This window comes from Bos indicus, chromosome X (genome assembly GCF_029378745.1).
Source record: "Bos indicus isolate NIAB-ARS_2022 breed Sahiwal x Tharparkar chromosome X, NIAB-ARS_B.indTharparkar_mat_pri_1.0, whole genome shotgun sequence".
In the NCBI taxonomy this organism is placed as follows: domain Eukaryota; kingdom Metazoa; phylum Chordata; class Mammalia; order Artiodactyla; family Bovidae; genus Bos; species Bos indicus.
In genome coordinates, this window is record NC_091789.1 from 116,821,735 (window position 1) to 116,832,459 (window position 10,725).

The 10,725-nt window shown below is 39.0% G+C and overlaps 2 pseudogenes across 1 annotated transcript; both read right to left on the bottom strand.

The window, feature by feature from the left end:
* Positions 1-371: 371 nt before the first annotated feature.
* Positions 372-956, bottom strand: LOC139181573 (serine/arginine-rich splicing factor 2 pseudogene; annotated as a pseudogene).
* A 45-nt stretch (positions 957-1,001) lies between these two features.
* LOC139181574 (NADH-ubiquinone oxidoreductase chain 5-like) lies at positions 1,002-10,224 on the bottom strand (annotated as a pseudogene). The gene is made up of 2 exons (XR_011565418.1): positions 8,190-10,224; positions 1,002-1,202 (listed from the first exon to the last, which is right to left on the bottom strand). The product of XR_011565418.1 is annotated as an NADH-ubiquinone oxidoreductase chain 5-like (transcript).
* Positions 10,225-10,725: the final 501 nt, after the last annotated feature.

Here is a 10,725-nt window from a genome sequence, read left to right on the forward strand (position 1 = left end):
GATAAATGAAACTTTACCTCCAATATTCAAACCAATAACAAAGTTGTTCATCTCACTAACTTAAAAGATATATGAATAAAAGAAACAAAATACCATTATGAAATGAATTTTACCACTTGAGGCAAAATTCGAAACAAGTAAAAAGTTACACAATGTGTTAAAGAATAACCTTTTCAACAGATAGTAGGTAATTTCAAAGCCTGTCTGATCACCTGAGATGTTGATCTTCTCCCCCTGCTGTCCCCCTCATTCCCTTCCACACACCCCCAACTTTCAGGTTGTTCATAATAAATAATAAATAATTCTTTATTATTCTAATATGACACCGCTCCTTCCTCTTCTGGAAACCTGGAGGGATTTTTTGATTGTCCTCAGGACCTGTACTTTCTTCTTGGTGGAAGGCTTCTGGATCTACATCTAGATGTGGTTGCTGAGGAAGATGTGGACTCCGAGGAGGACTTGGTACTTCCAGTGGAACTTGATCTCGAGGATGATGGAGAATTATCACAGGAGCGAGATGGAGACTTTGAGCGGCTGAAGTGAGATCGGGCCTGAGATGGCGATCGGCTCCTGGTGCTGGACCTGCGGCAGCGACCAAGCCTCGGGCTGTGGCTCTGGCGTTCTTGACTCTGGGGAGGAGTTTCCTGGCTGCGGCCTTGGTGGAAATCTAGGAGGCGACCATGGCGTGCCATCTGCACCCGCAGAACATGGCCATCTAGCATGACCCTGTCTAGGGCGTCCATGGCCTCCTCAGCGTGGTGCTTGTCGTGGAAGTGGACGAAGGCAAAGCCGCGGGACTCTTGAGTGAAGCAGTCCCAGGGGATGTACACATAGCCGATAGGCCCATACTTCTCGAAGATGCACCTCAGGGTGCTGTGAGAGATGCGGTCGGTCAGGTTGTCCACCTTGAGGGAGATCAAGTCGCCCACGTTGGGAGGAGGACGACTGTAATTCATGACCTTTGTGAGCTAAGCAGAGAGCCCCCTGAACTGAATTCTGAGCTAGCTGCAGTCTGCAAAGGCTGCAAGGACGACGCAGGCACTAAGTTTGCCTTGGCTTTGTTCAGCCTGAAGACTGTGCCTCTTTGCGTCAGTTGACCTCAGCCGGTGGCTGCTTATTGACCCCCGAATGTTGAGCGTTCTGTCCGCGTGGATTGTCTCCAGAGCTGAGACTGCTGGAGGAACAGCTCTGTACCAGTTTTCCTTTTTTTAAAGTGAAAGTTCATGACTATAACATCATTTTATGACTTTTCCTGTATATGTCTAAACACCCAGTTTTAATTATGGGCAAAAGTATATATGTATAGATGTAATTATGTGACTAAGTACATGGCAGTGCTGATTCATGTATGCTAAAACCATTTGTTCACTTTGAAGACAGAAACAAAGTTTCAAAACAGATCATGAACAGATAGGTTGATTCAGTAACACTAACAGACCATGAGAGCCACCTACAGGGTATGAGTTCTAATCAGAAATTCAGTATGAGAGCTCTTATTCTGCTTGAAAAAAATAAAAAATAGAAGTCAAAGTTATGATTTGTCATTCCAAATTACATAATTGACTATAACTCAGATTAGGTGGCTCAGACGGTAAAGCATCTGTCTACAATGCAGGAGACCCGGGTTCAATCCCTGGGTTGGGAAGATCCCCTGGAGAAGGAAATGGCAATCCACTCCAGTACTATTGCCTGGAAAATCCCATGGACAGAGGAGCCTGGTAGGCTACAGTCCATGGGGTCGCAAAGAGTCGGATACGACTGAGTGACTTTACTTTCACTTTCACTATTAATTTTTTAATATAAATTTATTATTTTAATTGGAGGCTAGTTACTTTACAATATTGTATTGGTTTTACCATACATAAACATGAATCCACCACGGGTGTACACGTGTTCCCCATCCTGAACCCTCCTCCCACCTCCCTCCCCATACCATCCCTCTGGGTCATGCCAGTGCACCAGTCCCGAGTGTCCTGTATCATGCATCGAACCTGGACTGGCGATTCATTTCACAAATGCTATTATACATCTTTCAATGCCATTCTCCCAAATCATCCCACACTCGCCCTCTCCCACAGAGTCCTAAAGACTGTTCTATACATCTGTGTCTCTTTTGCTGTCTCGCATACAGGGTTATCATTACCATCTTTCTAAATTCCATATATATGTGTTAGTATACTGTATTGGTGTTTTTCTTTCTGGCTTACTTCACTCTGTATAATAAGCTCTAGTTTCATCCACCTCATTAAAACTGATTCAAATGTATTCTTTTTAATGGCTGAGTAGTACTCCATTGTGTATATGTACCACAGCTTCCTTATCCATTCATCTGCTGATGGACATCTAGGTTGCTTCCATGTCCTGGCTATTATAAACAGTGCTGCGATGAACACTGGGGTACACATGTCTCTTTCAGTTCTGGTTTCCTCGGTGTGTATGCCCAGCAGTGGGATTGCTGGGTTGTATCGTAGTTCTATTTCCAGTTTTTTAAGAAATCTCCACACTGTTCTCCATAGTGGCTATACTAGTTTGCATTCCCACCAACAGTGTAAGAAGGTTCCCTTTTCTCCACAGCCTGTCCAGCATTTATTGCTTGTAGACATTTGGATAGCAGCCATTCTGACTGGCGTGAAATGGTACCTCATTGTGGTTTTGATTTGCATTTCTCTGATAACGAGTGATGTTGAGCATCTTTTGTTGTGTTTGTTAGCCATCTGTATGTCTTCTTTGGAGAAATGTCTATTTAGTTCTTTAGCCCATTTTTTGATTGGGTCATTTATTTTTATGGAATTGAGCTGTAGGAGTTTTGTATATTTTTGAGATTAATTCTTTGCAGTTGCTTCACTTGTTATTATTTTCTCTCATTCTGAAGGCTGTCTTTTCACCTTGCTTATAGTTTCCTGTGTTGTGCAGAAGCTTTTCATTTTAATTAGGTCTCATTTGTTTATTTTTGCTTTTATTTCCAGTATTCTGGGAGGTGAGTCATAGAGGATCCTGCTGTGATTTATGTCAGAGAGTGTTTTGTCTATGTTCTTCTCTAGGAGTTTTATAGTTTCTGGTCTTACATTTAGATCTATAATCCATTTTGAGTTTATTTTTGTGTATGGTGTTAGAAAATGTTCTAGTTTCATTCTTTTACAAGTGGTTGGCCAGTTTTCCCAGCACCACTTGTTAACGACATTGCCTTTTCTCCATCGTATATTCTTGCCTCCTTTGTCAAAGATAAGGCATCCATAGGTGTGTGGATTTATCTCTGGGCTTTCTATTTTGTTCCATTGATCTATATTTCTGTCTTTGTGCCAGTACCATACTGTCTTGATGACTGTGGCTTTGTAGTAGAGCCTGAATTCAGGTAGGTTGATTCCTCCAGTTCCATTCTTCTTTCTCAAGATTGCTTTGGCTATTCAACGTTTTTTGTATTTCCATACAAATTGTGAAATTATTTGTTCTAGCTCTGTGAAAAATATCATTGTTAGCTTGATAGGGATTGCATTGAATCTATAGATTTCTTTGGGTAGTATACTCATTTTCACTATATTGGTTCTTCCAATCCATGAACATGGTATATTTCTCCATCTATTAGCATCCTCTTTGATTTCTTTCACCAGTGTTTTATAGTTTTCTATATATAGGTCTTTAGTTTCTTTAGGTAGATATATTCCTAAGTATTTTATTCTTTCCGTTGCAATGGTGAATGGGATTTTTTCCTTAATTTCTCTTTCTGTTTTCTCATTATTAGTGTATAGGAATGCAAGGGATTTCTGTGTGTTGATTTTATATCCTGCAGCTTTACTATATTCATTGATTAACTCTAGTAATTTTCTGGTGGAGTCTTTAGGGTTTTCTATGTAGAGGATCATGTCATCTGCAAACAGTGAGAGTTTTACTTCTTCTTTTCCAATTTGGATTCCTTTTATTTCTTTTTCTGCTCTGATTGCTGTGGCCAAAACTTCCAAAACTATGTTGAATAGTAATGGTGAAAGTGGGCACCCTTGTCTTGTTCCTGACTTTAGAGGAAATGCTTTCAATTTTTCCCCATTGAGGATAATGTTTGCTGTGTGTTTGTCATATATAGCTTTTATTATGTTGAGGTATGGTCCTTCTATTCCTGCTTTCTGGAGAGTTTTTATCATAAATGGATGTTGAATTTTGTCAAAGACTTTCTCTGCATCTATTGAGAGGATCATATGGCTTTTATTTTCCAATTTGTTAATGTGGTATATTACATTGATTGATTTGTGGATATTGAAGAATCCTTGCTTCCCTGGGATAAAGCCCACTTGGTAATGGTGTATGATCTTTTAAATATGTTGTTGGATTCTTATTGCTAGAATTTTGTTAAGGATTTCTGCATCTATGTTCATCAGTGATATTGGCCTGTAGTTTTCTTTTTTTTGTGGGATCTTTGTCAGGTTTTGGTATTAGGGTGATTGATGGTGGTCATAGAATGAGTTTGGAAGTTTACCTTCCTCTGCAATTTTATGGATGAGTTTGAGTAAGATAGGTGTTAGCTTTTCTCTAAATTTTTGGTAGAATTCAGCTGTGAAGCTGTCTGACCTGGGCTTTTGTTTGCTGGAAGCTTTTTGATTACAGTTTCAATTTCCATGATTGTGATGGTTCTGTTAAGATTTTCTGTTTCTTCCTGGTTCAGTTTTGAAAAGTTGTACTTTTCTAGGAATTTGTCCATTTCTTCCAAATTGTCCATTTTATTGGCATATAATTGCTGATAGTAGTCTCTTATGATCCTTTGTATTTCTGTGTTGTCTGTTGTGATCTCTCCATTTTCATTTCTAATTTGATTGATTTGATTTTTCTCCCTTTGTTTCCTGTTCAGTCTGGCTAATGGTTTGTCAGTTTTATCTATCCTTTCAAAGAACCAGCTTTTGGCTTTGTTGGTTTTTGCTATGGTCTCTTTTGTTTCTTTTGCTTTTATTTCTGCCTTAATTTTTAAGATCTTTCCTTATACTAACTCTAGGGTTCTTCATTTCTTCCTTTTCTAGTTGCTTTAGGTGTAGAGTTAGGTTATTTATTTGACTTTTTTCTTGTTTCTTGAGGTGTGCCTGTATTGCTATGAACCTTCCCCTTAGCACTGCTTTTACAGTGTCCCACAGGTTTTGGGTTGTTGTGTTTTCATTTTCATTCATTTCTATGCATATTTTGATTTCTTTTTTTATTTCTTCTGTGATTTATTGGTTATTCAACAGCGTGTTGTTCAGCCTCCATATGTTGGTATTTTTACTAGTTTTTATCCTGTAATTGAGATGTAATATTACTGCATTGTGGTCAGAAAAGATGCTTGGAATGGTTTCAATTTTTTTTGAATTTACCAAGGCTAGATTTATGGCCCAGGATGTGATCTGTCCTGGAAAAGGTTCCGTGTGTGCTTGAGAAAAAGGTGAAATTCATTGTTTTGGGGTGAAATGTTCTATAGATATTAATTAGGTCTAACTGGTCTATTGTATCATTTAAAGTTTGTATTTCCTTGTTAATTTTCTGTTTAGTTGATCTATCCATAGGTGTGAATGGGGTATTAAAGTGTCCCACTATTATTGTGTTATTGTTAATGTCTCCTTTCATACTTGTTAGCATTTGTCTCACATATTGTGGTGCCCCTATGTTGGGTGTATATATATTTATAACTGTTATATCTTCTTCTTAGATTGATCCTTTGATCATTATGTAGTGTCCTTCTTTCTTTCTTTTCACCACCTTTGTTTTAAAGTCTATTTTATCTGATATGAGTTTTGCTACTCCTGCTTTCTTTTGGTCTCTATTTGCGTGGAATGTCTTTTTCCAGCCCTTCACTTTCAGTCTGTATGTGTCCCTTGTTTTGAGGTGGGTCTCTTGTAGACAACACATATAGGGGTCTTATTTTTGCATCCATTCAGCCAGTCTTTGTCTTTTGGTTGGGGCATTCAACCCATTTACGTTTAAGTTAATTATTGATAAGTATGATCCCGTTGCCATTTACTTTATTGTTTTGGGTTTGAGTTCGTACACCCTCTTTGTGTTTCCTGTCTAGAGAAAATCCTTTAGCATTTTTGGAGAGCTGGTTTGGTGGTGCTGAATTCTCTCAGCGTTTGCTTGTCTGTAAAGCTTTTGATTTCTCCTTCATATTTGAATGAGATCCTTGCTGGGTACAGTAATCTGGGCTGTAGGTTATTTTTGTTCATCACTTTAAGTATGTCCTTCCATTCCCTCCTGGCCTGAAGAGCTTCTATTGAAAGATCAGCTGTTATCCTTATGGGAATCCCCTTGTGTGTTATTTGTTGTTTTTCCCTTGCTGCTTTTAATATTTGTTCTTTGTGTTTGATCTTTGTTAATTTGATTAATATGTGTCTTGGGGTGTTTCACCTTGGGTTTATTCTGTTTGGGACTCTCTGTGTTTCTTGGACTTGGGTGATTATTTCCTTCCCCATTTTAGGGAAGTTTTCAACTATTATCACCTCAAGTATTTTCTCATGATCTTTCTTTTTGTCTTCTTCTTCTGGGACTCCTATGATTCAAATGTTGGGGCATTTAACATTGTCCCAGAGGTCTCTGAGATTGTCCTCATTTCTTTTAATTTGTTTTTCTTTTTTCCTCTCTGATTCATTTATTTCTACCATTCTATCTTCGATCTCACTTATCTTATCTTCTGCCTCCATTATTCTACTGTTGGTTCCCTCCAGAGTGTTTTTGATATCATTTATTGTATTATTCATTATATATTGACTCTTTTTTAGTTCTTCTAGGTCCTTGTTAAACCTTTCTTGTATCTTCTCAACCCTTGTCTCCAGGCTATTTATCTGTGATTCCATTTTGTTTTCAAGATTTTGGATCATTTTCACTGTCATTATTTGGAATTATTTATCAGGTAGATTCCCTATCTCTTCCTCTTTTGTTTGGTTTGGTGGGCATTTATCCTGTTCCTTTACTTGCTGGGTATTTCTCTGTATCTTCATTTTGTTTATATTGCTGTCTTTGGGGTGGCCTTTCTGTATTCTGGCAGTTTGTGGAGTTCTCTTTATTGTGGAGTTTCCTCACTGTGAGTGGGGTTGGATGGTTGGCTTGTCAAGGTTTCCTGGTTAGGGAAGCTTGTGTTTGTGTTCTGGTGGGTGGAGCTGGATTTCTTCTCTCTGGAGTGCAATGAAGTGTCCAGTAATGAGTTATGAGATGTCAGTGTGTTTGGAGTGACTTTGGGCAGCCTGTATATTGAAGCTCAGGGCTATGTTGCTGTGTTGCTGGAGAATTTGCATGGTATGTCTTGCTCTGGAACTTGTTGGCCTTTGTGTGGTGCTTGGTTTCAGTGTAGGTATGGAGGTGTTTGGTGAGCTTCTGTTGATTAATGTTCCCTGGAGTCAGGAGTTCTCTGGTGTTCTCAGGATTTGGACTTAAGCCTCCTGCTTCTGGTTTTCAGTCTTATCTTTACAGTAGCCTCAAGACTTCTCCATCTATACAGCACCATTGATAAAACATCTAGGGTAAAGATGAAAAGTTTCTCCACAGTGAGGGACACTCAGAGAGGTTCACAGAGTTACATGGAGAAGAGAAGAGGGAGGAGGGAGATAGAGGTGACCCGGATGAGATGAGGTGGAATCAAAAGAGGAGAGAGCAAGCTAGCCAGTAATCACTTCCTTATGTGAGCTCCACAGTCTGGACCACTCAGAGATGTTCACGGAGTTATACAGAGAAGAGAAGAGGGAGGAAGGAGACAGAGGTGGCCAGGAGGATAAAGGGGGGAATCAAAAGAAGAGAGACAGATCCAGCCAGTAATCAGTTCCCTAAGTATTCTCCACCATCCGGAACACACAAAGAGATTCACAGAGTTGGGTAGAGAAGAAAAGGGGGAGGGAGGAGATAGAGGCGACCTGGTGGAGAAAAAGGAGAGTCCAAAGGGGGAGAGAGCAGTCAAGCCAGTAATCTCGCTCCCAAGTAAAAATGGGTACTGAAGATTGGGTTCTTAAAGGTAAAAAATTGATAACAAATATAAAAAAATCAAAGATTAAAAATCTAGAGTACAGGTTGGATTTTCAAAAATACAATATTAAAGAAAAAAAAAACAAAGTCACAAAAATTATAAAATATATATATATATATATATATATGAAGTTTGCTTTAAAAAATAGGGTCTCTCTCTCTCTTTTTTTTTTTGAAAAGTAATAGTTCAGTTAAGTTCAGTTGCTCAGTCGTGTCCGACTCTTCGCGACCCCATGAATCGCAGCACGTGTTATTAGAAGGGCTCAGGCGTTGGTATATGACGTGTTGGCGGCTTTGATGATTAGGTCTTTAGAGTAGAGTCCTGTGAGAAAGGGTATTCCTGTTAGTGCGAGACTGCCGACAATAAGGGCTGTTGTGGTGAATGGTATGGCTTTAAATGGGCCTCCTATTTTTCGAATATCTTGTTTGTCATTTAGACTATGGATGATGGAACCGGAGCATATAAATAGTATAGCCTTAAAAAAGGCATGGGTACAGATGTGGAGGAATGCTAAGTAGGGTTGGTTGATGCCAATTGTTACCATTATAAGGCCTAGTTGGCTGGATGTAGAGAAGGCAACGATCTTTTTGATATCATTTTGGGTGAGGGCGCATATCGCTGTAAATAATGTGGTAATGGCCCCTAAGCATAGTGTAATAGATTGAATAAATTTATTGTTTTCTGTCAGTGGATAGAAGCGGATTAATAGGAAAATGCCTGCTACCACTATTGTGCTTGAGTGGAGTAATGCTGAGACAGGAGTTGGGCCTTCTATTGCAGAGGGGAGTCATGGGTGGAGGCCAAATTGGGCGGATTTTCCGGTTGCAGCCAACACCAGCCCTAGCAAGGGTATGTTGGAGTTGTTTGGGCTTAGTATGAAGATTTGCTGAGATCTCAGGTATTGAGGTTTATTAGAAATCATGCTATTGCTAGGATGAACCCAATGTCACCAATGCGGTTATACAGGATTGCTTGTAGGGCTGCTGTGTTTGCGTCTGTTCGTCCGTATCATCATCCGATGAGTAGGAATGATATAATTCCGATGGCTTCTCAGCCGATAAATAGTTGAAAGAGGTTATTTGCGGTTACAAGGATGAGCATAGTAATGAGGAATAGGAGTAAGTATTTGAAGAATTTGTTAATATTGGGGTCTGAGTGTATATATCATATTGAGAATTCTATAATAGATCATGTGACGAATAGTGCTACTGGGGTAAATATTATTGAGAAATAGTCTATTTTAAAGCTGAGGGATAATTTAAGAGTTTGGATGGTTAGTCAGTGTCAGTTTGAAATAATTAGTTCTTGGCCTGAGTGGATAAATATTATTGTGGGAATTATGCTGGTAATGAAGGCATATGAGATAGCTGTTTTTACGTAGAGTGGGTAGTTGGAAGGTTTGTAGGTGTTAAGGCTTATTATTATAATGGGTATAGTTAGTAAGAGTAAAGTAACCAGTGAGAGTGAGGAGAATATGTTTATTACTTTTATTTGGAGTTGCACCAATTTTTTGGTTCCTAAGACCAACGGATAAACTACTATCCTTTAAAAGTTCGAAAAAGCCATACTATTAGATATGGGAGCATAGAATTAGCAGTTCTTGCATACTTTTTCGGTAAATAAGAAGGTAATGAGTTTCTATTGTTAGATTCACAATCTAATGTTTTTGTTAAACTATATTTACAGTATAGAGGTCCTAGAATAATTTTTGGGTTTAGGGTTAGGAGTAGTAGGGGTAGGATGTGTAACGATATGAGTGCATTTTCCCGTGTAAAGGAAGGCGAGATGTTATTAATGTGGTAGGTATATTTTCCTCGTTGGGTTATAATTAGCATGTATAGAGAATATAGGGCGGTGATTACTATATTTACTCCTATTAGAATAATTGTAATGTTAGATCATGAAAAGGTTGACATTACTACAAATAGTTCTCCAATTAAGTTGATTGTTGGGGGTAGAGCTAAGTTGGTTAGACTTGCTAGTAGTCATCAGGTGGCTATTAGTGGAAGGAGCGTTTGTAGGCCTCGAGCTAGGATTATAGTTCAGCTATGGATTCGTTCGTAGTTGGAGTTTGCTAGACAGAAAAGTATAGAGGATGTAAAGCCATGGGCAATTACCAGGGTGGTTGCTCCTATGTAGCTTCAAGGTGTTTGGATAAGGATGGCTACGATGACAAGTGCTATGTGGCTTACAGAAGAATATGCGATGAGTGATTTTAGGTCCGTCTGACGGAGGCAAATTGAGCTGGTTATAATTATGCCTCATAGGGATAGCATGACAAACGGATATGCTATAAAGTCGGTTACTGGGTTTAGAATTAGTGTAATTCGTAGCATACCATATCTTCCTAGTTTCAGCAGGATTGCTGCAAGGACCACGGAGCCTGCGATTGGGGCTTCTACGTGGGCTTTGGGTAGTCAAAGGTGGAGGCCGTATAGTGGTATTTTTACTATGAAAGCTATTATACATGCTAGTCATATGAAGATGTTAGATCAAGAGTTAGGTATGGGTTGTACTCAGTACTGGAGTATTAGGAAGTTTAGAGATCCTACTGTATTTTGGATATAAATTAGTGCAACTAACAGGGGTAAGGAACCAGCTAGTGTATAAAATAGAAAGTAGAGTCTGGCATTTAGGCGTTCTGTTTGGTTTCCTCATCGGGTGATAATAATAAGTGTTGGGACTAGTGTTGCTTCAAATAGAATATAAAAGAAGATTAGTTCTATGGCGGTGAAGGTTATAATTAGAAATAACTGTAGTAAAAT